At 39.0% G+C, this 27389-nt stretch overlaps 1 protein-coding gene across 1 annotated transcript in view; it reads left to right on the plus strand.

The window, feature by feature from the left end:
- The window catches only part of GRIN3A (glutamate ionotropic receptor NMDA type subunit 3A), a 754984-nt gene that overhangs the window by 247419 nt on the left and 480176 nt on the right, over nt 1-27389 (plus strand). The gene's annotated exons all lie outside the window — the stretch shown is intronic.

Consider the following 27389-nt stretch of genomic DNA (forward strand, 5'->3'; position numbering starts at 1 on the left):
ACAGTACAGTACAATATAATATTGTAAGAATTGATCTCAAATCATTACATATCTTTTATAATTTAAAAGTCAATTTGGACTTTCAATTCCTTCTTGTCTTTCTCATATAGTACAGATAATAAACTTCTTAGTTCAGCATTATTCCTAAAACCCAGTATTCCTTGTACATACTTTTATTTTGAACTATTATTGTTAATTACTGTGAAAGCAATTTCTCTAAAAATTCTGACCCTTGCGCAACGCTTAGGCTTTCTGTATTGTTTTATTTTATTTATAATAATATTAATAAAATGCTACAGTTAAAACTACTGCATGGGATATACGATTTTAACTGCATTTGGTTAAAGTTAATTTAGAGAAATTAAGAGATATACATGTTATGATTCAAGAGAAAGAGACCTAAATATTTTTTTTGTGCTAATAACAACTTTTTGCTTAAAATAATATTATGAATAAAAGTGAGAAACATATTGTAATGGGGATTTCAATTATTTTTAATATAGTTTTAGTCACCAACAAACCTCTAGCAAAGACTACTTACCTTTCAAACATGTTCATAGGGTCAGATTTAGTATGTGTTATCAATATGACATGAAAAGCTGTTGGGATAGCTTTTTTATTAAAGGGACATAAAACCCAAATACTAGATTACAAATGGAGTGCTATTTTAACGCGCGCTCATTAAGGGGCAAATTTGCCGTTTACAGGCACACGTTAAATAACTAGCCATTACAAGTGGATAGTTAATGCTGCCACAAGGTCGTGGGAGCACTTTGCACTTCAGACCTCTGGTTAATTAAAAAAATGTGTGCCAATTGACCTCCAAATAAAGTGGACACGTCATTTCTTAAAATAAATAATATTAGCATTGTTATTTGTTTTTAATATCTGCACAAATCAGTTATAAGGGGCTAAAGTGAGGGGATGTGAGGTGTTGAAATCTATAAGTACTGTGTTTTTACTTTAAATATATATGTATGTGCTTATATACATATAAATGTATATGTTAATATGTGTATATACACATATAAACACATACATATACAGGGAGTGCAGAATTATTAGGCAAATTAGTATTTTGACCACATCATCCTCTTTATGCATGTTGTCTTACTCCAAGCTGTATAGGCTCGAAAGCCTACTACCAATTAAGCATATTAGGTGATGTGCATCTCTGTAATGAAAAGGGGTGTGGTCTAATGACATCAACACCCTATATCAGGTGTGCATAATTATTAGGCAACTTCCTTTCCTTTGGCAAAATGGGTAAAAAGAAGGACTTGACAGGCTCAGAAAAGTCAAAAATAGTGAGATATCTTGCAGAGGGATGCAGCACTCTTAAAATTGCAAAGCTTCTGAAGCGTGATCATCGAACAATCAAGCGTTTCATTCAAAATAGTCAACAGGGTCGCAAGAAGCGTGTGGAAAAAACAAGGCGCAAAATAACTGCCCATGAACTGAGAAAAGTCAAGCGTGCAGCTGCCAAGATGCCACTTGCCACCAGTTTGGCCATATTTCAGAGCTGCAACATCACTGGAGTGCCCAAAAGCACAAGGTGTGCAATACTCAGAGACATGGCCAAGGTAAGAAAGGCTGAAAGACGACCACCACTGAACAAGACACACAAGCTGAAACGTCAAGACTGGGCCAAGAAATATCTCAAGACTGATTTTTCTAAGGTTTTATGGACTGATGAAATGAGAGTGAGTCTTGATGGGCCAGATGGATGGGCCCGTGGCTGGATTGGTAAAGGGCAGAGAGCTCCAGTCCGACTCAGACGCCAGCAAGGTGGAGGTGGAGTACTGGTTTGGGCTGGTATCATCAAAGATGAGCTTGTGGGGCCTTTTCGGGTTGAGGATGGAGTCAAGCTCAACTCCCAGTCCTACTGCCAGTTTCTGGAAGACACCTTCTTCAAGCAGTGGTACAGGAAGAAGTCTGCATCCTTCAAGAAAAACATGATTTTCATGCAGGACAATGCTCCATCACACGCGTCCAAGTACTCCACAGCGTGGCTTGCAAGAAAGGGTATAAAAGAAGAAAATCTAATGACATGGCCTCCTTGTTCACCTGATCTGAACCCCATTGAGAACCTGTGGTCCATCATCAAATGTGAGATTTACAAGGAGGGAAAACAGTACACCTCTCTGAACAGTGTCTGGGAGGCTGTGGTTGCTGCTGCACGCAATGTTGATGGTGAACAGATCAAAACACTGACAGAATCCATGGATGGCAGGCTTTTGAGTGTCCTTGCAAAGAAAGGTGGCTATATTGGTCACTGATTTGTTTTTGTTTTGTTTTTGAATGTCAGAAATGTATATTTGTGAATGTTGAGATGTTATATTGGTTTCACTGGTAAAAATAAATAATTGAAATGGGTATATATTTGTTTTTTGTTAAGTTGCCTAATAATTATGCACAGTAATAGTCACCTGCACACACAGATATCCCCCTAAAATAGCTATAACTAAAAACAAACTAAAATCTACTTCCAAAACTATTCAGCTTTGATATTAATGAGTTTTTTGGGTTCATTGAGAACATGGTTGTTGTTCAATAATAAATTTAATCCTCAAAAATACAACTTGCCTAATAATTCTGCACTCCCTGTATATAGTATGCAAACAATTCTTTTAATCAAATCTGTGTGCAAAATAGCCAAAGATCCAGTAATTAATATAATAATTACAGGGGTCCCAAACCATTCACTCAAACTGTCATTCTCCATTCATACTGCATACAAAATATATCAAAAAAGACCCAAGGTGTCCCAAGGGGCTGAGTCCCAAAACATCCATCGGAGTCAATGTGACTTAATCAGCTAAGGCCAGATACACGCTGGATGGTGGGCTACAATCGTGATAGCAATACTGCAATTGTTTAAAATGGCATTCTCTATCTGGATGATAAAATAAAAAAAATGGGGTTCTATATCTCTTTAAGTAGTTGGTGCGGACAAGACCCTTAGGGGCCTATTTATTATGGTGCGAGCGGACATGATCCCATATAGCGGATCATGTCCGCTGCACATCGACAGCATACACTGTCGGCATTTATCATTGCACCAGCAGTCCTTGTGGACTGCTGGGGCAATGCCGCCCCCTGCAGATTTGCGGCCAATCGGCCGCTAGCAGGGGGTGTATTCGATCAAGTTGATTTATGTCCGCCGCCTCAGAGCAGGTGGACAGGTTATGGAGCAGCGGTCTTTAGACCGCTGCTTCATAACTTCTGTTTCCGGCGAGCCTGAAGACTAGCCGGAAACATGGGGTATCAAGCTCCATACGGTGCTGGATAAATATGCCCCTATGTGTTATTTGCCTATTTTTGGACACAATTATGTCATAACAGTTGGCTTTTTCCATACTTTGGTCATTCCTATTACAACGGATAGCTAACACTTCTTAAAGGGGACATACACTATTTTGAAACTGAGTATATTAATTATTTAATATCACAATACTTTATATCCCTGTGGCTACTTAACTATATACAGTACTATGCTAGGAGTTGTCTAAAGAGCTGGCTGTCTCTTGGTCTTTAATAGGCTGGGGACGCCCAGTCAGATTTTTTAACTTTTCTTTGAGTATTGCACATGATTGGGGTATATATATATATATATATATATATATATATATATATATATATAGTCTCCAGGGCTCTGCACGCACTGTAAATCCTAAAGGTTACCCGGGGTGCATACAAAGAATGTACGTATAAGTAAATGAAGGACGCACTCGCCGGGTCTTAAACAACCTGTATTTAATAATACAGAATTAGGGGACGTTTTGGGGTGATTAGCCCCGTCCTCAGACCTTTACATAACCATATACCAGACTCCTATAAATATACTAACTTACTTACCCTCCACCAACACCTGCGATCAACCGGAACTGACCATGGCGTCCTGCTCGCACCACTGCGCAGGTCCGACGATTGCCGTGGCAACCGGAAGTCGTGTTCTGTTATAAACAAGTGCAAGAATGGACAGACATTAGCAGGTCATATTACACAGTATGATTGCATATAAAGACATATCTAACAGGTAATTACAACACTAGCCAAGGATTTAACGTTGTATAAATGGACAGCACATGGTAATAGGAGAAATGTTCCCCACAACACATTATGTTAAATGTACCAATAAATCTTCCTAAACAGAAATACAACGAATCCAATAGTACCTTTCAATAAAATGGTCACTACATAGAACAATGAACTTTTTTAATAGTACTTTTGTCTGACTTAGGTAACAATCTGAAATGCTAGTTTATTACCAAGTATGAGCAATATTAGAGGAAACAGTGCCAATAAGGGGCAGGGACCTCATTAGATCCAACCCCTATTGGGTGGGAAACGTTCCCATCAGCTGATACCTGTCAAAAAATATGTACCACAGCATCCCCCAACCGCAGATATCACTATGAGACAAAAAAGTCACAAACGCCAACTGGTGAACAGAGAGAGAGCCAAACGTGTCCACTAAAAGGACATGTAACACAATCCATTTTACCACCACTAGACACATGTAATCTACAACAATTATATAGAAAACAGATCTTTCTAGTCACCCAATTCACATAATACAGAGGAGGGCAGGGGGCGGATCAAGGCACCATGCAAGTCCCAATTGGAAAGCGCAATGGTCAATAAAAGGCAGGGAAATCACTACTCATCGATAAAGCAAACCCCCTTTATTTTGGACATCAGCTGTCACCTGTCAGAGAAAGCAAACTATACACTACAGCCTCTACCATATCTGATAGTAACACATGAAACAAGAAGACACAAGCACTAACCAGTGCCAAGAATGAAAAGGCCAAGTGTATCTGCTGACAGGATATCTTGCACAATCTGCCTTTGGATTCAATCAAACACATACAGTACACTATGCCCATATAGACACCGAGCCGATTAAGTCATACAATTCACACAATTGGGTCATACACTATCAAGCCCAAACTATGAAGACAAACTCCAAAATATATTAAAACATCAAAACATAGGAACACATAAAATAAACAAAAAATGTAAATATATATATAATATAAAGACCGATGTCATGAGGTCAAAGAGTCCATGAAGGATGATCTATTTGCCTTTTTACATAAGAATACTGACTCGTTGACCTCATGACATCGGTCTTTATATTATATATATATTTCCATGCATTGTGTCTTGATCCGCCCCCTGCCCTCCCCTGTATTATGTGTATGGGTGACTAGACGTATCAGTTGTCTATATGATTGTTGTAGATCACATGTGTCTAGTGGTGGTAAAATGGATTGTGTTACATGTCCTGTTAGTGGACACGTTTGTCTCTCTCTCTGTTCACCAGTTGGCGTTCGTGACTTTTGTCTCATAGTGATATCTGTGGTTGGGGCGGATGTTGTGGTACATATTTTTTGACAGGTATCAGCTGATGGGCACGGTTCCCACCCAATAGGGGTTGGATCTAATGAGGTCCCTCCCCCTTATTGACCGTGGTGCTCTTTAATTGGTATTTACATACTCCTCTGTGTTTACTTTTCACTCCTGATATTTACGTGATCCCTATTTAGGTTTATCTATATGATCTTTATATGATCTTCATCCTGGCGGCTTCATCTTCATCCAGACAGCTCCATCTTCATCCAGACGGCATCTTCTATCTTCATCCCAGCGGCGTCTTCTATCTTCATCCCGGCGGCGTCTTCTATCTTCATCCCGGCAGCGCGGAGCAGCTACATCCTGAAGACATCTGGCGCAGAGCATCCTTTTCATACGGTCGCCGCCGTATACTGAATCTTCAATGCAAGGGAGCCTTTCAAAATGACATTCCTTGCATTCCTATTGGCTGATTTGATTTTGGAAATTCAAATCAGCCACTGAGAGCTACTGAAATCTTATTGGCTGTTCAAATCAGCCTATAGGATGAGAGCTTCTGAATTTCTATTGGCTGTTCAACATTAGGTTTTTTTATTTTTATAGGGCTATTAGGTGTAATTCTTTTATATTTTTGATAATTTTGTTTGTTATTTTTCGTATTTTAGTGTTTGTTATTTTTTTTAATTTAGTATTTTTTAATTTTTGTGATTAGATACTTTGCAATTTGGGCGGACGGCAGATTAGAGGTTAATAATATTTAAATAGTGTTTGCGATGCGGGAGGGCGGTGGTTTAGGGGTTAATATATTTATTATAGGGTTGATTATGTCGGGGAGCGGCTTAATCGGGTGTTAATACATTTTATTAGTGGTGGAGATGTCGGGAGCGGCAGATTAGGGGTTAATAATTTTATTATAGTATTTGCGATGCGGGAGGGCCTCGGTTTAGGGGTTAATAGCCAGTTTATGGGTGTTAGTGTACTTTGTAACCCTTTAGTTATGAGTTTTGTGTAACAGTTTTGTTGCGTAAGACTCATAACTACTGCTCTCAGATGGCGGTATGGATCGTGCCAGTATAGGGTGTAACGCAAGCTTTTTAGCTTCACCGCAAAACTCGTAATGGCTTCACTATGGAAGTCCCATGAAAAAACTTAATTTTTACGAGTGCGGGACAGACGTTGCGTTACAGGCTAAAAGGCTTGCGGTATAGCTATACTGACAAGACTTGGAATGGCTGCGTTACTGTTTTAACGCTGAAATTCCCTTTTTTGTAGCGTTAAAACACGAAATCTAGGTGATTTACTTTTAACTTGTGGTATTGCGCACAAGTTTACACAGTTGTGATATTGTATTATCTTGCCTGCGCTAATGATAGCACGCCACTTGTAATTTAGCCCTTAATGTTTAATGTCCCTTTAAATATGTATCAAATTTTGTAAAAGGGATTAAAGAAATGTTATTATATAAGGCAACTAGGGAAATTAAAGGGAGAATGAAAGTCAAAATTAAACTTTCAGAATTCAGATAGAGCACACGATTTAAACAACTTTCTTAGTCACTTCCATTATCTAAATGTACACAATATTTTTATATGGTCACTTTCTTAGGCACTCGCTCCTACTGAGCATGTGCAAGATTCACAGGATACACATATATGCATTTTGTGATTGGCTGATGGCTGTCACATGATGCAGTGGGAAGGATCATGTAACTAACTGACATTTGTCAGAAAGAAATCTACTGCTCATTTGAAATTCAAACTTAGGCCTGGATTTGGAGTTCGGCGGTAAAAGGGCTGTTAACGCTCCGCGGGCTTTTTTCTGGCCGCACCATAAATTTAACTCTGGTATCGAGAGTTTAATCAAATGCTGCGTTAGGCTCCAAAAAAGGAGCGTAGAGCATTTTTACCGCAAATGCAACTCTCGATACCAGAGTTGCTTACGGACGCGGCCGGCCTCAAAAACGTGCTCGTGCACGATTCTCCCATAGGAAACAATGGGGCTGTTTGAGCTGAAAAAAAACCTAACACCTGCAAAAAAGCAGCGTTTAGCTCCTAACGCAGCCCCATTGTTTCCTATGGGGAAACACTTCCTACGTCTGCACCTAACACCCTAACATGTACCCCGAGTCTAAACCCCCCTAACCTTACACTTATTAACCCCTAATCTGCCGCCCCCGCTATCGCTGACCCCTGCATATTTTTTTTAACCCCTAATCTGCCGCTCCGTAAACTGCCGCAACCTACGTTATCCCTATGTACCCCTAATCTGCTGCCCTAACATCGCCGACCCCTATATTATATTTATTAACCCCTAATCTGCCCCCCTCAACGTCGCCGACACCTGCCTACACTTATTAACCCCTAATCTGCCGAGCGGACCTGAGCGCTACTATAATAAAGTTATTAACCCCTAATCCGCCTCACTAACCCTATCATAAATAGTATTAACCCCTAATCTGCCCTTCCTAACATCGCCGACACCTACCTTCAATTATTAACCCCTAATCTTCCGATCGGAGCTCACCGCTATTCTAATAAATGGATTAACCCCTAAAGCTAAGTCTAACCCTAACACTAACACCCCCCTAAGTTAAATATAATTTTTATCTAACGAAATAAATTAACTCTTATTAAATAAATGATTCCTATTTAAAGCTAAATACTTACCTGTAAAATAAACCCTAATATAGCTACAATATAAATTATAATTATATTATAGCTATTTTAGGATTAATATTTATTTTACAGGCAACTTTGTAATTATTTTAACCAGGTACAATAGCTATTAAATAGTTAAGAACTATTTAATAGTTACCTAGTTAAAATAATAACAAATTTACCTGTAAAATAAATCCTAACCTAAGATATAATTAAACCTAACACTACCCTATCAATAAAATAATTAAATAAAATACCTACAATTACCTACAATTAACCTAACACTACACTATCAATAAATTAATTAAACACAATTCCTACAAATAAATACAATTAAATAAACTAGCTAAAGTACAAAAAATAAAAAAGAACTAAGTTACAGAAAATAAAAAAATATTTACAAACATAAGAAAAATATTACAACAATTTTAAACTAACTACACCTACTCTAAGCCCCCTAATAAAATAACAAAGCCCCCCAAAATAAAAAATTCCCTACCCTATTCTAAATTAAAAAAGTTACAAGCTCTTTTACCTTACCAGCCCTGAACAGGGCCCTTTGCGGGGCATGCCCCAAGAAGTTCAGCTCTTTTGCCTGTAAAAAAAAAACATACAATACCCCCCCCCCCAACATTACAAACCACCACCCACATACCCCTAATCTAACCCAAACCCCCCTTAAATAAACCTAACACTAATCCCCTGAAGATCTTCCTACCTTGTCTTCACCATCCAGGTATCACCGATCCGTCCTGGCTCCAAGATCTTCATCCAACCCAAGCGGGGGTTGGCGATCCATAATCCGGTGCTGAAGAGGTCCAGAAGAGGCTCCAAAGTCTTCCTCCTATCCGGCAAGAAGAGGACATCCGGACCGGCAAACATCTTCTCCAAGCGGCATCTTCGATCTTCTTCCATCCGGAGCGAAGCGGCAGGATCCTGAAGACCTCCAGCGCGGAACATCCATCCGGACCGACGACTGAACGACGAATGACTGTTCCTTTAAGGGACGTCATCCAAGATGGCGTCCCTCGAATTCCGATTGGCTGATAGGATTCTATCAGCCAATCGGAATTAAGGTAGGAATTTTCTGATTGGCTGATGGAATCAGCCAATCAGAATCAACTTCAATCCGATTGGCTGATCCAATCAGCCAATCAGATTGAGCTCGCATTCTATTGGCTGTTCCGATCAGCCAATAGAATGCGAGCTCAATCTGATTGGCTGATTGGATCGGCCAATCGGATTGAACTAGATTCTGATTGGCTGATTCCATCAGCCAATCAGAAAATTCCTACCTTAATTCCGATTGGCTGATAGAATCCTATCAGCCAATCGGAATTCGAGGGACGCCATCTTGGATGACGTCCCTTAAAGGAACAGTCATTCGTCGTTCAGTCGTCGGTCCGGATGGATGTTCCGCGCTGGAGGTCTTCAGGATCCTGCCGCTTCGCTCCGGATGGAAGAAGATCGAAGATGCCGCTTGGAGAAGATGTTTGCCGGTCCGGATGTCCTCTTCTTGCCGGATAGGAGGAAGACTTTGGAGCCTCTTCTGGACCTCTTCAGCACCGGATTATGGATCGCCAACCCCCGCTTGGGTTGGATGAAGATCTTGGAGCCAGGACGGATCGGTGATACCTGGATGGTGAAGACAAGGTAGGAAGATCTTCAGGGGATTAGTGTTAGGTTTATTTAAGGGGGGTTTGGGTTAGATTAGGGGTATGTGGGTGGTGTGTTGTAATGTTGGGGGGGGGGGTATTGTATGTTTTTTTTTACAGGCAAAAGAGCTGAACTTCTTGGGGCATGCCCCGCAAAGGGCCCTGTTCAGGGCTGGTAAGGTAAAAGAGCTTGTAACTTTTTTAATTTAGAATAGGGTAGGGAATTTTTTATTTTGGGGGGCTTTGTTATTTTATTAGGGGGCTTAGAGTAGGTGTAATTAGTTTAAAATTGTTGTAATATTTTTCTTATGTTTGTAAATATTTTTTTATTTTCTGTAACTTAGTTCTTTTTTATTTTTTGTACTTTAGCTAGTTTATTTAATTGTATTTATTTGTAGGAATTGTGTTTAATTAATTTATTGATAGTGTAGTGTTAGGTTAATTGTAGGTAATTGTAGGTAGTTTATTTAATTATTTTATTGATAGGGTAGTGTTAGGTTTAATTATATCTTAGGTTAGGATTTATTTTACAGGTAAATTTTTTATTATTTTAACTAGGTAACTATTAAATAGTTCTTAACTATTTAATAGCTATTGTACCTGGTTAAAATAATTACAAAGTTGCCTGTAAAATAAATATTAATCCTAAAATAGCTATAATATAATTATAATTTATATTGTAGCTATATTAGGATTTATTTTACAGGTAAGTATTTAGCTTTAAATAGGAATCATTTATTTAATAAGAGTTAATTTATTTCGTTAGATGTAAATTATATTTAACTTAGGGGGGTGTTAGTGTTAGGGTTAGACTTAGCTTTAGGGGTTAATCCATTTATTAGAATAGCGGTGAGCTCCGATCGGCAGATTAGGGGTTAATAATTGAAGGTAGGTGTCGGCGATGTTAGGGAGGGCAGATTAGGGGTTAATACTATTTATGATAGGGTTAGTGAGGCGGATTAGGGGTTAATTACTTTATTATAGTAGCGCTCAGGTCCGCTCGGCAGATTATGAGTTAATAAGTGTAGGCAGGTGTCGGCGACGTTGTGGGGGGCAGATTAGGGGTTAATAAATATAATATAGGGGTCGGCGGTGTTAGGGGTAGCAGATTAGGGGTACATAGGGATAACGTAGGTGGCGGCGCTTTGCGGTCGGAAGATTAGGGGTTAATTATTTTAAGTAGCTGGCAGCGATGTTGTGGGGGGCAGGTTAGGGGTTAATAAATATAATACAGGGGTCAGCGGGGTTAGGGGCAGCAGATTAGGGGTACATAAATATAACGTAGGTGGCGGTCGGCAGATTAGGGGTTAAAAATTTTAATCGAGTGTCGGCGATGTGGGGAGAGCTCGGTTTAGGGGTACATAGGTAGTTTATGGGTGTTAGTGTACTTTAGGGTACAGTAGTTAAGAGCTTTATGAACCGGCGTTAGCCAGAAAGCTCTTAACTCCTGCTATTTTCAGGCGGCTGGAATCTTGTCGTTAGAGCTCTAACGCTCACTTCAGAAACGACTCTAAATACCAGCGTTAGAAAGATCCCATTGAAAAGATAGGCTACGCAAATGGCGTAGGGGGATCTGCGGTATGGAAAAGTCGCGGCTGAAAAGTGAGCGTTAGACCCTTTAATCACTGACTCCAAATACCAGCGGGCGGCCAAAACCAGCGTTAGGAGCCTCTAACGCTGGTTTTGACGGCTACCGCCGAACTCCAAATCTAGGCCTAAGTGCTTCTGCATTGTCTATTCATTATGCATTTATTGATTATGCAATACTACTGTGTTTAGTGGTCCTTTCAGCAGTGCACAAATTTACATTTGTCTCAGTTGTTAAAGGAACACTAAGTCAAAATTAAACTTTCATTATTCAGATAGAGCACACAATTGTAAACAACTTTAAAATTCACTTCCTTTATTTAAATGTGCACAATTGTTTTATATGCACACTTATTGAGGGACCAGCTCCTACTGAGAATGTGCATGTATTGACAAAATATATACGTATATTTATACATTTGCATTTTATGATAGATTAACAGCTGTCACATGATGCAAGGAGAAGGAAAATTTAACTGACTTTGAAATCTGTCAGCCTGAATTTCAAATGAATAATAGAATTTTCTAAGAACTTTTGAATTGTCTCTTCTTTCATAAGGTGGTAAGAATCAATGAGCATCTACTTATGGAAATTCAACTCCAGGCCACTAAGAAGAGGCAAAGTACCCAACATTCCACAAGTTTTTAATCCCTCTCACCTCTCTGATGTATCATTCTTATCTTTGAGGTTAAAAATTGAGGTGCTCCAGATTCTTTGCGAGAAGGGTCCTCTGAATTAAGTTAATTACTTCCCTCAGACAGCTACTATAAGAAGAGAGGGATATATGAGATTACTAAGGCTGTGTAAAGAAATTATACAGTACTGTTTTATACAGTACTGGATGGGCATTCTAATGAAATATTTTCACCAGCACAGTATCTAGTTTTTTATCTTCTTGTAAGATTATATTATTTTCTATTACGAAAATACATCTTCTTCAGTCAGGCCATTCTAGTTTCCTTTCTTTATCCTATTTCAATTCTTAAAGAGCATTTAATTTGTTCTCATCCTAAATAATATTTAAAAAATAATTTGAATTCAAATGATTCAGACAACTACAGTTGTTACTTCAGCTTCCTTATTAAAATTCTCGTATGGCTTTATAAGAAGCAGGAAAGTGTCTTCCAGGAATGTCACAGTATTTTTTATTAGATTAGTTCCACTTTGAGGGTCTTTTTTAAAATGAGCTTCTGGTATGTAGATTGCAAAACAGCAACTTCATCTTCTTTACCCACTTTTTTTTGGGATAGTTTTTCACAGAAAAGTCCTACAGTCATAGTGGCTGGTAAATAGGTGCCTGCCATAATTTTTGTCCCTCCCATTTACTTGTGGACTTAACAACTTGGGTAATAGATCCCAATAGTAATGGCTCATGGACTTTCACCACCTTATGAAAGAAAACTATATGCATGCTTACCTGAAAAAAATAATTTCTTTCAAGGTGGTGAGAGTCCACCCTCTTTTATTTTTCAATTTTCCAGCTGTTTAGTATGCACCTCATTTACCCAGCTTTGTCCTTTCCTACTTCTCTATTGTTCTCATTTTCTCTGCTATATGTTAGACTGAGATATCAGAAAGGTGGGAGGGATTAAAAGCTTGTGGAATTTTGGGTATCTTTGTCTCCTCCTAGTGGCCAGGAGTAATTGCTTGTTGACTCTCACCACTATAAAAGAAATTAATTTATCAGGTAAGCATAAATATTAGTTTTTTCTTTAATGTAATTATATATTATTATTTTTTTCAAGGTTGAATCTGAAATACATATTTTTGGAATAGAAATTTGAAAAGGGAGCACTTTTGCAACATAAATATGTTTGCTAAAAGGCTTCTAGTAAGTTATTACAGGTTTGGTCATAGCTCATACGGGACACATGACCTGCTCAGAACACAACAGATCCAATCTTGCTTGCTGCAGGTACAAGCAGTAACACAGTTTAGGAGCTAAAACACAAACAGATATTTCCAAATGATTATTAAATGTGCTGGTAGCATACTCTATTGAACACATTTAAATGTGTACAGCATGCTATTAATTTCCAGCATTACAAATATACTGTTGATGGGTCAATGCTTTTGTAAATGTGCCAAATTCTGGACACTCAAGCCTTGGGTTTATTTGTTGCACTGCTTCAGATACTTTTTTAGATCATTGTTTATAGTTTTAGTTTCAAATTCAATTGTTTTTCAACATTGTGTACATCAATAATTGCCCAGGGTAAGGTATTGGCACTGCATAGTAATACAATATAGTTCAAAAAGCTAATAATTCATATTTTGCCTTAATTTACTTTCAAAGTGTTTGCCCAATTATGGGCCAGATTACGAGTGGAGCGCAAATGAATTTTCCTTTTTGAGCATTAAATGCACAAGAAGTAAGATTAATGCACTTGTTGGGTTGAGCTTGTGTTAAGAATTTAAAGTAAACTTGTTTTCACTCTTGCGCTTACCGGACACGCAAAAATCAGAAGTTATTATATTGCATGCACAGTCACGTATTCCTCCATAGAAGTCAATAGAGAAAATAAAGTGGGAAAAAACTAACACCTCTCTCTTGCGCGAACCTGAACGCATATTCTCATTTCTGCTAACCCGACATGAAGATATGAATATTTCACATTCCAATGTTCTTCACATAGCAGACTATATTATTATATATATATATACAGGTAGCCCTCAGTTTACGCCGGGGTTAGGTTCCAGAAGGAATGGTTGTAAATCGAAACCGTTGTAAATTGAAACCCAGTTTATAATGTATGTCAATGGGAAGTGGGGGAGATAGGTTCCAGGCCCCTATCAAAATTGTCATAAGTAACACCTAATACATTATTTTTAAAGCTTTGAAATGAAGACTTTAAATGCTAAACAGCATTATAAACCTAATAAAATAAACACACAACACAGAATATATAATTAAACTAAGTTAAATGGACAAAAACGTTTGCTAAACAGCATTATAAACCTAATAAAATAATCACACAACACAGACTTCACTTGCATTTTTCTGCAAACAGTTCTTTCTATGCATTCCAATCTGCACTAATTTATAGACAGGAAGATTTTGTTCCTTTGAAATCTGCTCGATAGCTCAGGTCTGGTTAAACTGATTAATTTCAGCTTGCTTGGCTTTGCGGCAACACAAGCGGACAGCTCCACCTACTGGCTATTTTAACAAATCCACTGCTTCTCAATGCTTTTCAATAGCAGTCACATGACTGGAAAAAAAGGTTGTTATTCTGAAATTGAACCGTTGTAAAACGAGGGCCACCTGTGTATATATATATATATATATATATATATATATATATATATATACATGATTATATATATATATATATATACATGATTATATATAGGTATAGATATATACAGAAATATTTATTTAGAAATATGTAGGAATTTTACATTGGAATGTAAAATATTTACAGTAAATACACAGTAAAACACTTAATTATGAATATTGCATAAATATGATATTACGTGTGTTCCTCTTAACAGCAAAGGACTCCAATGCACTTATGTATATGTCTTATGTGATTACATATGTATTTATTTCTTTATATGTGTATATATGCCTCTAAATACATATATACACATATAAATACATATGTACACATATATAGATATACATACACATACATATACATCTATAGACATGTATATATATGTATTTGTATGTTAAAGCCCTTTGGCTGCCTTTTTTTAACACCTGAGATCTTGTATGTTTGAGCCTGTATAACTTTTGTGTGCAATATGTTTTGTAATAATTTTTATTAGAAAGTGTTATTATGAGTGTAACTGTACTTTAAAATGTATTTCTTCTACTAGATACAACGAGTCCACGGATTCATCCTTACTTGTGGAATATTATCCTCCTGCTAACAGGAAGTGGCAAAGAGCACCACAGCAGAGCTGTATATATAGCTCCTCCCTTCTCTCCGCCCCCAGTCATTCTCTTTGCCTATACTAAGTAATAGGAAGAGGTAAAGTGAAAGAGGTGTTAAAATGATAGTTTTATTTTCTTCAAGCAAGACTTTTTTATTTTAAATGGTACCGGTGAGTGCTATTTTTTCTCAGGCAGCAGATGGATGAAGATTTCTGCCTGGAGACTGATGATCTTAGTAATTGTCATTAAGATCCAGAGACGTTCCCACAGAATGGCTGAGGAGTACTTGAGAAGCTTCAGTGTGGGGAACGTTTTTCATGCTATGTTCAGTCATTTTTTTCTGGAGAGACTGTGTTATTTCAGAACTGGCTGACAGTGTTCCCATAAGGGAAAGGGTAAGCAGTAATCCTACATGTGATAGAAGGGTATTACTGGTACCTGTATGTAATGGGCTGAAAATTGGTTGACACTGATAACATAATGTTTTTTGAGACAAAACGGTTTTATGTTTAGAGGGCAACATAATGTTTTTGTGAGCAAACGTTTTTATGTTTGATGTCACTGGAGGGTTTCACATGGCTTACAATATTAGATTGGGTATATGAAAACCCACATGGCTAGGTTCTAGACCGCTTTACACTGGTTTTTACTAGACAAAGAGACATCAATATAGATGGGCGGGGCCTAATTTTGCGCCTCAGATGCGCAGTTGAATTTCCTATGCAAGCAGCAAGCTCCAGCTCCAGTGGGCCTAAACTGAAAGATTTAGCCTAAACGAAGTGATAGAGTGAATTAACAGACTCCTGAGGGCAGGTAGGAGCCACAGCAGAGCTGTGGCGAGGTGCAGGGGGTTGCTTTTTTAATTTCATAACGTTTTTGAGTAACGTTTTTTTCCATTAAGGGTTAAGCATACCTTACTTGTGGTGCAACCTTAGCTGGCAAGATAAGACGCATATATACTAAAATTGTGATGATTATAACATTTTAGAGCAGTTTTGGAAAAATTGTACGCTTTTTTACTCTTAAAGGCGCAGTACCGTTTTTCAGATTGTTGTTTTTTTCACTAAATAAAGTGTTTTCAAGACTGTTTGTGGTCATTACTAGTCTGTTTCAACATGTCTGACATTGAGGAAAGTCAATGTTCTATGTGTTTAGAAGCCATTGTGGAACCCCCACTTAAAATGTGTCCCTTATGTACTGAAAGGGCCTTACATTGCAAAGAACATATTTTAGGTGATAAAAGTATGTCTCAGGATGATTCTCAGTCTGAAGAGAATCAGGTTATGCCATCCAATTCTCCCCAAGTGTCACAACCTTTAAGGCCCGCTCAAGCGACGCCTAGTACTCTTAGTGTGTCTAATTCTTTTACCCTGCAAGATATCGCTGCAGTTATGTCTACTACCCTTACAGAGGTATTATCTAAACTGCAAGGTTTACAGGGTAAGCGCAGCAGGTCAGGTATTAGAGTAAATGCTGAGCCCTCTGATGCTTTATTGGCCATCTCCGATGTACCCTCACAGTGTTCTGATTTGGGGGTGGGGGAATTGCTGTCTGAGGTAGAGCTTTCAGACTCAGGAAAGATGTTCCCTCAAACAGATTCAGATGTGACGGCCTTTAAGTTTAAAGTGAAGGTAAAGTGAAAGGCTCTATTCTACATAATTACTGTTATCAAGCAAAATAAATATAACTTTCATTCATCAATTTTTACAAATCTTTATATTACCTGAGATATCAGATATTATTTTCGTGTATTCGGCTTTCCGAAAATCAATCCGTACAATTCTTTTTTTTTTATAAACAACGATCACGTTGTTGAGCCATCTTATTGATTCTTTGGCCGTTAGGCGGCCGTCAATTTACGTCATCATTACATGGCTCTTGATGTGCATGCGTGACATCTTCTACTTTGCATTTGTCAAGCGCGCGTCCCCGTTTTGCGCATGCGCAGTAAAAACTTGAGTTAGTGGGCAGATTTTGTACAGCATAGGAACTCAGACGGCAACTAATTTGAAGCATTTGTAGCGCTCCGATTACTGCAAGCATCTCTTTTTTTTATTGGTAAGTCTAAAACAATCAATGATCAATGCAAAGATCAATGTCAAAAAATGATGCGCATGCACGATTGTTCCATGCTCGATGTGCACGAGCTTAGTAGACACATATAGAGCGGGTGGGACCGCTCTATACGTCACAGAAACCCGGAAATGGAGAATGGGAGGAGAATCAACAGGGAACGGTAATAGAAATATAGTTTGAAAAATACCCAAATAAATAATTATTTTTTAAAATAAACCTAGCGACTGTTCTTGATTTAGTAAAAGGATCATAAATATGATTGCTGGTTAACAAAACTTTACCTTCACTTTAAGCTTGAACACCTCCTCTTGTTACTCCAGGAGGTTTTAGCGACTCTGGATGATTGTGACCCTAATGTAATCCCACCAGAGAAATTGTGTAAAATGGATAAATATCTAGAGGTCCCTACTTACACTAATGTTTTTCCAGTCCCTATAAGGATTTCGGACATTGTTACTAAGGAATGGGATAGACCAGGCATTCCGTTCTCTCCCCCTCCTACTTTTAAGAAAATGTTTCCCATATCTGACACCATTTGGGATTCCTGATAGACGGTCCCTACGGGAGCTATTTCTACCCTGGCTAAGCGTACAACTATACCTATTGAGGACAGTTGTGCTTTCAAAGATCCTATGGATAAAAAATTAGAGGGTCTTTTAAATAAATTGTTTATTCATCAGAGTTTTCTTCTACAAACTATAGTGTGCATTGTTCCAGTAACTACTGCAGCAGCTTTTTGGTTTGAGGCTCTAGAGGAGTCTCTTAAGGTTGAGACCCCATTATATGATATTTTGGATAGAATTAAGGCTCTAAAGCTAGCTAATTCATTTATTACTGATGCTGCTTTTCAAATGGCTAAATTAGCGGCAAAGAATGCAGGCTTTGACATTTTAGCGTGTAGAGCGTTATGGCTTAAGTCTTGGTCTGCTGATGTGTAAACTTTTAGATATTCCTTTTAAAGGTAAGACCCTATTCGAGCCTGAACTAAAGGAGATCATTTCTGACATTACTGGAGGTAAAGGTCATGCCCTTCCTCAGGACAAGACGGTTAAAATGAGGGTCAAACTAAATAATTTTCATTCCTTTCGAAACTTTAAAAGTGGACCCTCTACTTCCTCCTCCGCCAAAAAGCAGGAGGGGAATTTTGCACAATCCAAATCAGTCTGACCTGGAATAAAGGTAAACAGTCCAAGAAGCCCACTGCTGCTACCAATACAGCATGAAGGGGTAGCCCCCGATCCGGGACCGGATCTAGTAGGGGGCAGACTTTCTCTCTTCGCTCAGACTTGGGCAAGGGAAGTTAAGGATCCCTGGGCATTAGAAATCGTGACCCAGGGGTATCAACTAGAATTCAAGGATTTTCTACTAAGAGGGAGATTTCATCTTTCACGTTTGTCTGTAGACCAGACAAAGAGATGCATTCTTATGCTGTGTAGAAGACCTATATACCAAGGGTGTAAATCTGCCCAGTTCCAAAACTAGAACAGTGGCAGGGGTTTTACTCAAATCTGTTTTGTGGTTCCCAAAAAAGAGGGAACCTTCAGACCGATTTTAGATCTTAAATGCCTAAACAAATTTCTCAAGTCCCATCGTTCAAGATGGAGACCATTCACACTATTTACCAATGATCCAGGAGGGTCAATATATGACTACCGTGGACTTAAAGGATGCGTATCTTCACATTCCTACCACAGAGATCATCACCAGTTTCTCAGGTTGCCTTCCAGGACATACACTTCCAGTTTTGTGGCCCTCTCCTTTCCGGTTGGCCCCAGCTCCCAGAATCTTCACAAAGGTACTAGGGTCCCTTCTGGCGGTTCTAAGGCTGCGGGGCATAGCACTGGCGCCCTATCTGGACGTTATTTTGATTCAGGCGTCAACTTACCAGCTAGCCAAATCTCACACGGACATTGTGTTGGCTTTTCTAATACTCACGGGTGGAAGGTGAATATACATAAGAGTTCACTAGTTCCATTGACAAAAGTTCCATTGCTAAGAACTCTGATAGACTCGGTAGATATGAAAATATTTCTGACGGAGGTCAGAAACTCAATGATCTTAACTACTTCGGTCCACTCCTCGGCCATCAGTGGCGCAGTGTATGGAGGTCATTGGATTAATGGTAGTGGCAATGGACATTGTTCCATTTGCTCGCTTACATCTTAGACCACTGCAGCTGTGCATGCTCAGACAGTGGAATGGGGATTATGCGGATTTATCTCCTCAGATAAATCTGGATCTAGAGACCAGAGACTCTCTTCTTTGGTGGTTGTCACAGGATCATCTGTCCCAGGGAATCTGCTTCCGCAGACCAGCATGGGTCACAGTGACGACGGACGCCAGACTCTTGGGCTGGGGTGCAGTCTGGAATTCCCTGAAGGCTCAGGGTGTGTGGACTCAGGAGGAGTCCCTACTACCAATCAATATTCTGGAACTGAGAGCAATATTCAACACGCTTCAAGCGTGGCCTCAGTTGGCTTTGGCCAAATACATAAGATTCCAGTCGGACAATATCACAACTGTAGCATATATCAATCATCAAGGGGGAACAAATGAGTTCTCTAGCGTATGATAGCGGTTCCGAAGATAATTCGATGGGCAGAGACTCACTCTTGCCATCTATCAGCAATCTACATCCCAGGAGTAGAGAAACTGGGAAGCGGATTTTCTAAGTCGTCAGACTTTTCATCTGGGGGAGCGGGAGCTCCCATCCGGAGGTGTTTGCGGCATTGATTCGTCAATGGGGCACACCGGAATTGGATCTGATGGCATCTCGTCAGAATGCCAAACTTCCTTGTTATGGATCCAGATCAAGGGATCCCCAAGCAGTACTTATAGATGCTCTAGCAGTACCTTGGTCATTCAACCTGGCTTATTGTGTTTCGTCCCTTTCCTCTCATGGCCTCGTCTGATTGCCAGAATCAAACAGGAGAGGGCTTCGGTAATCTTGATAGCGCCTGCGTGGCCACATAGGACTTGGTATGCAGATCTAGTGGAAATGTCATCTCTGCCACTGTGGAAACTGCCACTGAGACAGGACCATCTCATTCAAGGTCTGTTCCAACATCCAAATAATAAATTCTTTGCAGCTGACTGCCTGGAGATTTGAACGCTTGAATTTATCTAAAGCGGGTATTCTCTGAGTCGGTTATTAATACCTTGATTCAGGCTCGGAGCCTGTCAGTAGGATAATTTACCTAAGATATGGCGTAAATATCTTATTGGTGCGAATTCCAAGGCTACACTCATGGAGTAGGGTTAGGATTCCTAGGATTTTGTCCTTTCTCCAAGAAGGATTGGAGAAGGGATTATCGGCTATTCCTTAAAGGGACAATTTCTGCTTTGTCAATTTTACTACACAAGCATCTGGCAGATGTCCCAGACTTTCAGTCTTTTTGTCAGTCTTTAGTCAGAATCAAGCCTGTGTTTAGACCTGTTGTTCCTCCATGGAGTTTTAATTTAGTTCTAAATGTTCTTCAAGGGGTTCCGTTTGAATCCAATCATTCCATAGATATTAAGCTTTTATCTTGGAAAGTTCTGTTTTTGGTTGCTATCTCTTCTGCTCGAAGAGTTTCTGAGCTTTCTGCATTACAATGCGACTCGCCTTATCTTATATTCCATTCTGATAAGGTGGTTTTGCGTACTAAACCTGGATTCCTTCCTAAGGTTGTTTCAAATAAGAATATTAATCAGGAAATTGTTGTTCCTTCTCTATGTCCTAATCCTTCTTCTAAGAAGGAGCGTCTGTTACATAACCTGGATGTGGTTCGTGCCTTGAAGTTTTACTTACAAGCGACCAAGGATTTCCGTCAAACATCTTCTCTATGTGTTGTTTATTCTGGAAAGCGTATGGGTCAAAAAGCTACGGCTACCTCTGTTTCTTTTTGGGCTGCAAAGCATCATCTTTTGCATAAAAGACTGCTGGACAGCAGCCTCCTGAAAAAATTACAGCTCATTCTACTAGAGCGGGTGGCTTCCACATGGGCTTTAAAAAACGATGCTTCTGTTGAAACAGATTTGTAAAGCTGCGACTTGGTCCTCCCTTCCATACCTTTTCCAAATTTTACAAATGTGATACTTTGCTTCTTCTGAGGCTATTTTTGGGGAGAAAAGTCTTCAAGCAGTGGTGCCTTCTGTTTAGGTATCTGTCTTGTCCCTCCTGTTCATCTGTGTCCTGTAGCTTTGGTATTGTATCCCACAAGTAAGGATGAATCCGTGGACTCGTATCTAGTAAAGAAAAGAAATTTATCTTACCTGGTAAATTGATTTCTTCTACGATACGACGAGTCCACTGCCTTCCTGTCATATTAGACAGATTATATTTTTGTGTTCAAAACTTCAGTCACCTCTGCACCATTTAGCTTTTCTTTTCTCTTCCTATACCTTCGTTCGAATGACTGGGGTGGAGAGAGAGGGAGGAGCTATATATACAGCTCTGCTGTGGTGCTCTTTGCCACTTCCTGTTAGCAGGGAGGATAATATCCACAAGTAAGGGATGAATCAGTGGACTCGTCGTATCGTAGAAGAAATCAATTTATCAGGTAAACAAAAATTTCCTTTTTTGTTGTGTTTTGTGCAACTTTTATGTCACACAAAACAGTTGAACTTTATATTAAACTTTTGTTCTGTGTGATGCTTTATCTGAAAACATTTACTCTAAAAAAATATATTTTTTTATGATGACATTTGTTTTTATATTGAAAAAATATTTTGAAGAAAAATAAAAACTAAAATATGCAGTGTGCAAATATATTTATTCAACACCTCTGCTCTGAACACTTCACAGCTTAAAGGGGATGGTAAATTCTAGCATTTCAAAAATGCTAGGGATTTACCATCACTAAAAATAAAGGTGACTTTCATTCATCAGTTTAAAAAAAAAAACTGATGAATAAAGTACTTTTACTTTAACACACAAAGGAATTAGCACTTCACATTAATATCCAATTAATATAATGCAAGGAAAAAGTTCTAGTGCACACCTGAAGGGCCCCCCTTCCAAAGGTCCAAGACAAAATCATAGTGATAGAACACCCAGATGGCACACAATATAGGGCTTATCTTGTGGGCCACCTGTGTGTTCTATCACAAGTACTTTTATTTGGACACTGCTTCATAGCTAACCTAGCACCTCGCCAAATGACAAATGATAAATCGACCCAATGTCACATTTTCCCAAACAATATTTTTATTACAAACTGCTAGGATTTACCATCACTAAAAATAAAAATTACCTTCATTCATCGGTTTAAAAAACCCCTCCTGAAATAGGTAACCTTTATCTTGCCGGGGCTTTATTGATAACCTAAGCACCTCCGGCCAACCCACGGCACAGCTCAGTTTTTTCAATGAGGTGACAATTTCCACCTCTAAGCCAGATAGCCGTGCTAGCCTACAGCATAATGCCAAAGGGCAATAATGTTTATTAGCTAAAGGCTGGAAACGTCACCTTATTGAAAAAACTGAGCTGTGCCATGGGTGGCCAGAGCTCTTAGGTTAGCAATAAAGCCCCGGCAAGATAAAGGTACTATTCAGCAGGGTTTTTTATATAACCGATGAATGAAGGTAATCTTTATTTTTAGTGATGGTAAATCCTAGCAGTTTGTAACAAAAAATATTGTATTGGGAAAATCTGACTATGGGGCTGATTTATCATTTGTCATTAACGATGATGTCCGCCAGACATCGATAAATGTGACAGCATACGCTGTCAGCATTTATCATTGCACAAGCAGTTCTGTTGAACTGCTTGTGCAATGCCACCCCCTGAACATTCATGCCAATCGTCCCGCTAGCAGGGGTGGTCAATCAACCCAATCATATATGATCAGAGGATTGATATCCGCAGCCTCAGAGGCAGCGGATGAGTTAAAGGAGCAGGTGGTCTTAAGCGAGCTGCTTCTTAACTCCTGTTTCCGGTGAGCTGAAGGCTCATGCGGAAACAGGGGTATTTGGCCCCATTCGGGCCATGATAAATCGGCCCCATGTATCATTTTTTATCAAGAAAAAAATTTGAATTTCAAGGGGTCTGAATACTTTTCCAATGCATTGTATATAACATGTAACTGTACATATACAAAATGTACTGACATTGGGCTCCATTTTTTAAAGTCAAGAAGACATGAAGCTTGCTGTCCGCTGGACATCGACAACATAAGCTCCCTCTTTTAACATTGCAACAACCATTTCACAGGTAATACTTGTGCAATGATGCCCCTGATCGCTGTCAATCATGCCGATCATATCGGGATGATTTGAAGTGCGCCACCTTTCTTAAGAACGCTGCTTTTTAACTATTGTTTTAGGCAAGAAACAGCAGGCATCAGAAGCGCAATTGTTGCTTAGTAAATGGAGCCCATTGTGTCTGGAACATATACTGGAAAATATGTTCATATTTGTTTAAAACATATCTGAAAAAATATTTAATAAATTGTATTGTTTTCAAATTGATATAGTTATATAATTCATATTACACTGAAAGCTGCCCATGTGATGAGATATTGCAGTGAAACTGTGGTGGGGTTGATTTCAAAAGTGGCTTCTCATTGTATTCCATACTGTGGGTTAGTAGCCTTTGGTAGCAACATGCCTATAATCATGCTTTTTGAAGGTGTCTTATCATTCATGTCAAGATTATCTGTATGACCTGCAACTAAAATAAAAACCTCTGTGCATTAATCTGGACTCAGTTGAAATGTAAATGGTCCAAAAGGTGTAAGCAATTCAGTACATTAGGTATGTAATGATTAATATCCAGCACTTAAAAACTCAAAGAGATAGTGTCCTTTAAGTCATTAAATAACAGAGTGATTGCATTTAATTTTACACTGATGTAAAACATCTCTCTTTAAATTGCTGTTTTCCTAGAATGTGATTATTATGCATTGCCTAGAAAAGTAGAGCTAGACTGGTAATGGGATAATCATCATAATAAGTTATTTACAAACTCCTGAGACTCTTAACTCATCCAGAAGCAACGTCGGCCTAGGAATAAAAAGCAGCTGTGGAAAAATTTGAACACCAGCCCTATTTTCCATTGAGCCCATAGAATGCACAAGCTCCGTTTTTCTCACAGTGATTACTGGGATACTCCTTCCCCCAATATATATATATATTTTTTTTTTATTATTTATTTTTAAAGAGACAGTCTACACCTTAGTCATTTTAAAGTATTACCTTAGATTAAGCTGCAAATAGCCTCCTGTACCCTTTCTATATCATGCAGCAGGAACAGTAAAAAAGTTATTTTAAAATGAATATTGTTTCTGGCCACTTTGAAATGACTGCCAAGCTCCACCCACTGATGACATCTTTATCTGGGCTACATCTAGGCACTCTGCTGAATAGCATTGACAGTCTGTGAATTCAACTAGTGAGCCTTTTGTGATTGGATGCCATATACAGCCCAGATCAATGATGTCATCAGTAGGCTGAGCATGGCAGCCATTTCAAAGTGGCCAGAAACAATATTAATTTTAAAATAATTTATTATCATTCCTGTTGCATGATATAGAAAAGGTACAGAAGGCTGTTTTCTAGCTTAAAGGGGCATGAAACCCCATTTTTTTTTCTTTCATGGTTTAGAAAGAGCATGCCATTTTAAACAACTTTTTAATTTATTTCTATTATCTAATTTGTTTAATTTTGTTGATATGCTTTGCTGAAAAGCATATCTAGATATGCTCAGTAGCTGCTGATTGGTTGCTGCACATAAATGCCTCATTGGCTCACCCATGTGCATTGCTATTCCTTCAACAAAGGATATCTAAAAAATTAAGCAAAATAAATCATAGAAGTAAATTGGAATGTTGTTTAAAATTGTATTCTCTATGGCCTAGATTTGGAGTTTTGTCGGTAACGACCCGCGTAGCTAACGCCGGCTTTTTTCTGGCCGCACCATAAAAATAACTCTGGTATTGAGAGTCCACATAAAGGCTGCGTTAGGCTCCAAAAAAGGAGCGTAGAGCATTTTTAACGCAGCTTCAACTCTCGATACCAGAGTTGCTTACGCTGAGCTGAAAAAAAACCTAACACCTGCAAAAAAGCCGCGTTCAGCTCCTAACGCAGCCCCATTGTTTGCAAAGGGGAAACACTTCCTACGTCTGCACCTAACACCCTAACATGTACCCCGAGTCTAAACACCCCTAACCTTACACTTATTAACCCCTAATCTGCCCACCCCCGCTATCGCTGACCCCTGCATATTATTATTAACCCGATAATCTGCCGCTCCGTAAACCGCGCTACTTACATTATCCCTATGTACCCCTAATCTGCTGCCCTAACATCGCCGACCCTATATTATATTTATTAACCCCTAATCTGCCCCCCACAACGTCGCCTCCACCTGCCTACACCTATTAACCCCTAATCTGCCGACCGGACCTGAGCGCTACTATAATAAAGTTATTAACCCCTAATCCGCCTCACTAACCCTATAATAAAATAGTATTAACCCCCTATCTGCCCTCCCTAATCATCGCCGACACCTAACTTCAATCATTAACCCCTAATCTGCCGACTGGAGCTCACCGCTATTCTAATAAATGGTATTAACCCCTAAAGCTAAGTCTAACACTAACACCCCCCTAAGTTAAATATAATTTTACATCTAACGAAATTAATGATCTCTTATTAAATAAATTATTCCTATTTAAAGCTAAATACTTACCTGTAAAATAAATCCTAATATAGCTACAATATAAATTATAATTATATTATAGCTATTTTAGGATTAATATTTATTTGACAGGCAACTTTATAATTATTTTAACCAGGTACAATAGCTATTAAATAGTTAAGAACTATTTAATAGCTACCTAGTTAAAATAATTACAAAATTACCTGTAAAATAAATCCTAACCTAAGTTACAATTAAACCTAACACTATACTATCATTAAATTAATTAAATAAAATACCTACAATTACCTACAATTAAACCTAACACTACACTATCAATAAATAAATGAAATACAATTCCTACAAATAACTACAATGAAATAAACTAACTAAAGTACAAAAAATAAAAAAGAACTAAGTTACAAAAAATAAAAAAATATTTACAAACATAAGAAATATATTACAACAATTTTAAACTAATTACACCTACTCTAAGCCCCCTAATAAAATAAAAAGACCCCCAAAATAAAAAATGCCCTACCCTATTCTAAATTACTAAAGTTCAAAGCTCTTTTACCTTACCAGCCCTGAACAGGGCCCTTTGCGGGGCATGCCCCAAGAAGTTCAGCTCTTTTGCCTGTAAAAAAAAAAACATACAATACCCCCCCCCCAACATTACAACCACCACCCACATACCCTAATCTAACCCAAACCCCCTTAAATAAACCTAACACTAAGCCCCTGAAGATCTTCCTACCTTATCTTCACCATACCAGGTTCACCAATCCGTCCTGAAGAGCTCCTCCGATGTCCTGATCCAAGCCCAAGCGGGGGGCTGAAGAGGTCCATGATCCGGCTGAAGTCTTCATCCAAGCGGGAGCTGAAGAGGTCCATGATCCGGATGAAGTCTTCATCCAAGCGGGAGCTGAAGAGGTCCATGATCCGGATGAAGTCTTCTATCAACGGCATCTTCAATCTTCTTCTTCGGGAGCCACCATCTTCCATCCGATGCGGAAACATCCTCTTCTCCCGATGCCTACTAGCCGAATGACGGTTCCTTTAAGGGGCGTCATCCAAGATGGCGTCCCTCAAATTCCGATTGGCTGATAGGATTCTATCAGCCAATCGAAATTAAGGTAGGAATATTCTGATTGGCTGATGGAATCAGCCAATCAGAATCAAGTTCAATCCGATTGGCTGATCCAATCAGCCAATCAGATTGAGCTTGCATTCTATTGGCTGTTCCGATCTTGGATGACGTCCCTTAAAGGAACCGTCATTCGGCTAGTAGGCGTCGGGAGAAGAGGATGTTCCACGTCGGATGGAAGATGATGGCTCCCGAAGAAAGAAGATTGAAGATGCCGTTGATAGAAGACTTCATCCGGATCATGGACCTCTTCAGCTCCCGCTTGGATGAAGACTTCATCCGGATCATGGACCTCTTCAGCTCCCGCTTGGATGAAGACTTCAGCCGGATCATGGACCTCTTCAGCCCCCCACTTGGGCTTGGATCAGGACATCGGAGGAGCTCTTCAGGACGGATCGGTGA

Source organism: Bombina bombina, chromosome 2, assembly GCF_027579735.1.
Source record: "Bombina bombina isolate aBomBom1 chromosome 2, aBomBom1.pri, whole genome shotgun sequence".
NCBI classification, from domain to species: domain Eukaryota; kingdom Metazoa; phylum Chordata; class Amphibia; order Anura; family Bombinatoridae; genus Bombina; species Bombina bombina.